Source organism: Eptatretus burgeri, chromosome 12 (genome assembly GCF_056783735.1).
Source record: "Eptatretus burgeri isolate ZD-2024b chromosome 12, Ebu_testis_v1, whole genome shotgun sequence".
NCBI lineage: Eukaryota > Metazoa > Chordata > Myxini > Myxiniformes > Myxinidae > Eptatretus > Eptatretus burgeri.
In genome coordinates this window covers 36,513,372-36,515,871 of record NC_140972.1, presented here as the reverse complement: position 1 = coordinate 36,515,871, position 2,500 = coordinate 36,513,372, and the positions used below count along the sequence as shown (strand labels likewise).

The following is a 2,500-nucleotide window of genomic DNA, read 5'->3' as shown; positions in this document are numbered from 1 at the left end:
TAGAAAAATAAATAAAATGTCATAGCCCCCATGGTTTTAGTAATTTCGTTGTACGCAGTTAAAGGGCTAGCTAATATTTACAAGACTTATGTGCATACGCAACTGACTTGAGTGGTCATGTGACATGGAAGATTGCATGTGATTAGGTTATTCGGTCATTCGGTCATGAATATTAATGTTGTGGGTTTCGTAGTTATATTATTTACTGGCAAATGCCACCCGTCACTTTGCTGACGTTGATACTAAAGGGGGGAGGGAGACAAAGAGGGGGAAGAGGGAGAGAGCGGGGAGAGTGACGAGGTGGAGGGGAAAGGAGAGAGGAGGGAGGGAAGTGAGGAGGGGTGGGGGAAGGGAAGACAGTATGAGGTGAGAGGAAGGGAAGGCAGATGTGCAATTGAGCATTAATTACGATTCATACTGTTTCATCAAAATGATTTTGCATGGAATAACAGTGAAGATGGAAATGAAATAACGTCTGAAATCCATTTTCTACCAGTCATACTATAAACACGGTCCACAGACAAACTCCTGTCCAGACAAGTCTGGAGACAAACTCTGCCTGAACACGTCCAGAGACAAACCCAGCCTGGACACATCCGGAGACCAACACCATCCAGACATAACCACCGTCCGGATATGTCCAGAGACAGAGAGGGGAGGGGAGAGTGAGAGTGGAGATGTGGGAGGAGGGTGCTGCACTGTATTGGGAAGGGGTAGAGCAAGGATGTGACTAAAAGAGAGGAGAAAGAGAGGGAGAGAGAGATAGAGAGGGGTGAGGGTTGGGCAGTTAGCAGAGATAATATGTTATGCTTTATGAAAACACACACACACACACACACACACACACACACACACACACACACACACACACACACACACACACACACACACACACACGTGCTTGGCTGATATCGGCAATTTTTCAGGAATCTGCAAGTTGGAGTCACTGTGATTATCAACTACAGTACTTACTGTATATAGAAACCTTGAGTACAGTTTATACAACTCAGAAACCTTGAGTAGCTTTCACCAAAAAACAACTTTGCATTTATATCGACGTTTCAGGGATATGTTCACAAACATTATTCTTTATAAACAGCTGCGTGTGATGGTTGGAAAAAAAATTGGCTCGGTAATTTAGAAAACATGTTAATATGGCAAACATCTTGGAAATTGGGTGCTATCAAATATATTTTGCTTTGAAACTCACAAAGAGAAACATATAGCCTTTGTAAAGCACATGTGATAACCAATTGCCTTAGAAACAGTTATGAGGACAAAGGAAAACCTGATAAATCTTCCATAAGATACGGGATGAAACTTTGCCACAACGGCACCCGTAACAGGCATGGCATGCCCACACACCCGCAGAGAATCCCTACAGATCCAAATATACCCACATGTACCATGTCTGTGTGTGACATATACGTACTTCTACCTTGTATAGCAACTGCTGACTGTACATCCTGATCGGGACATGAACTGTACCGCTATCAACTGCCGGGCGCTTGGCAAATGGCTTAAGCACTCAAGCAAGCACTCCGATGGAACGCTGGGCTTGGCAAGCAATTACCGATTGCCGTCGATAAACCTGTGCACCCAGAAATGCCTAAGCAATGTCTGAAATGGACAAGTAAACACTTTTCTAGCGTCGGAATTGCTGCTAAGTTCAATTCTGGAGCTCAATATTTGCTATTCGGCTTGGTTTAAGAGATTCTCAAGGTTATGGCATGTGCGGAAATTAAATAAAGCCACAAATGCTGGTGTCTCTGGGCATTTATAGGCATTGCAATGTATCCAGCGATTTATAGGTATCAATAATATGAGTGAAGAGAGTGAAAAATAAAATTTTATCGTAAAGAAATCATTGCGGCCTGTTCCAAGTCATGGCATAGTTGAGCAGGCCAAAAAAATGGCAGTTTTAGACCCCAGCAAGGTAACCCAGGACACGCATTAAGAGCCCATAGAGAGCGAGGTGGCCAAAGATGCGCCTGATAAAGGATATCATTAAATAAGGCCGTTAATTATCTTCAAAAGGGGTGCTTAAGTTAACTCAAACACCCAATTTTCATTCATGCACCACCTTGGAGTTCCTTTAGTGTGCATGCAAAGTTTGGGTCTGCAAGGTTTCATGGTTTTGGAGTTATGGAGGAGACAAACTGACATTTATTGGTATAAATTTCCCTTTATATGGGGTGACGCCTAACACGACCAAGATGCTGCTGCCCCCCCCCTCCCCTTTTGTACAATACTCCTTCACTGCCCTCTATCCGCAGCTAACTCTTTCCACTCTCCCGACACCCCCATCTTACCGACATGCATCTTCACACAATCCTCCCGTCTCAGCTGCAGTCAACCTCTTTTCCTCCTACCTTGCTCCCTCAACCCGTCTGCTTTCATTACCATTCCCTCTTCCTCGATCCACATCAGGTGCCTAGCCCACCTGTCAAACTCATCCTCACATCATGTCAAAATGAAGTTTTTTACTTTTTAGTCATAA

General features: G+C 43.9%; 1 protein-coding gene across 6 annotated transcripts in view; it reads left to right on the top strand.

The window, feature by feature from the left end:
* The window catches only part of LOC147015421 (voltage-dependent N-type calcium channel subunit alpha-1B-like), a 293,408-nt gene that overhangs the window by 258,892 nt on the left and 32,016 nt on the right, over positions 1-2,500 (top strand). The gene's annotated exons all lie outside the window — the stretch shown is intronic.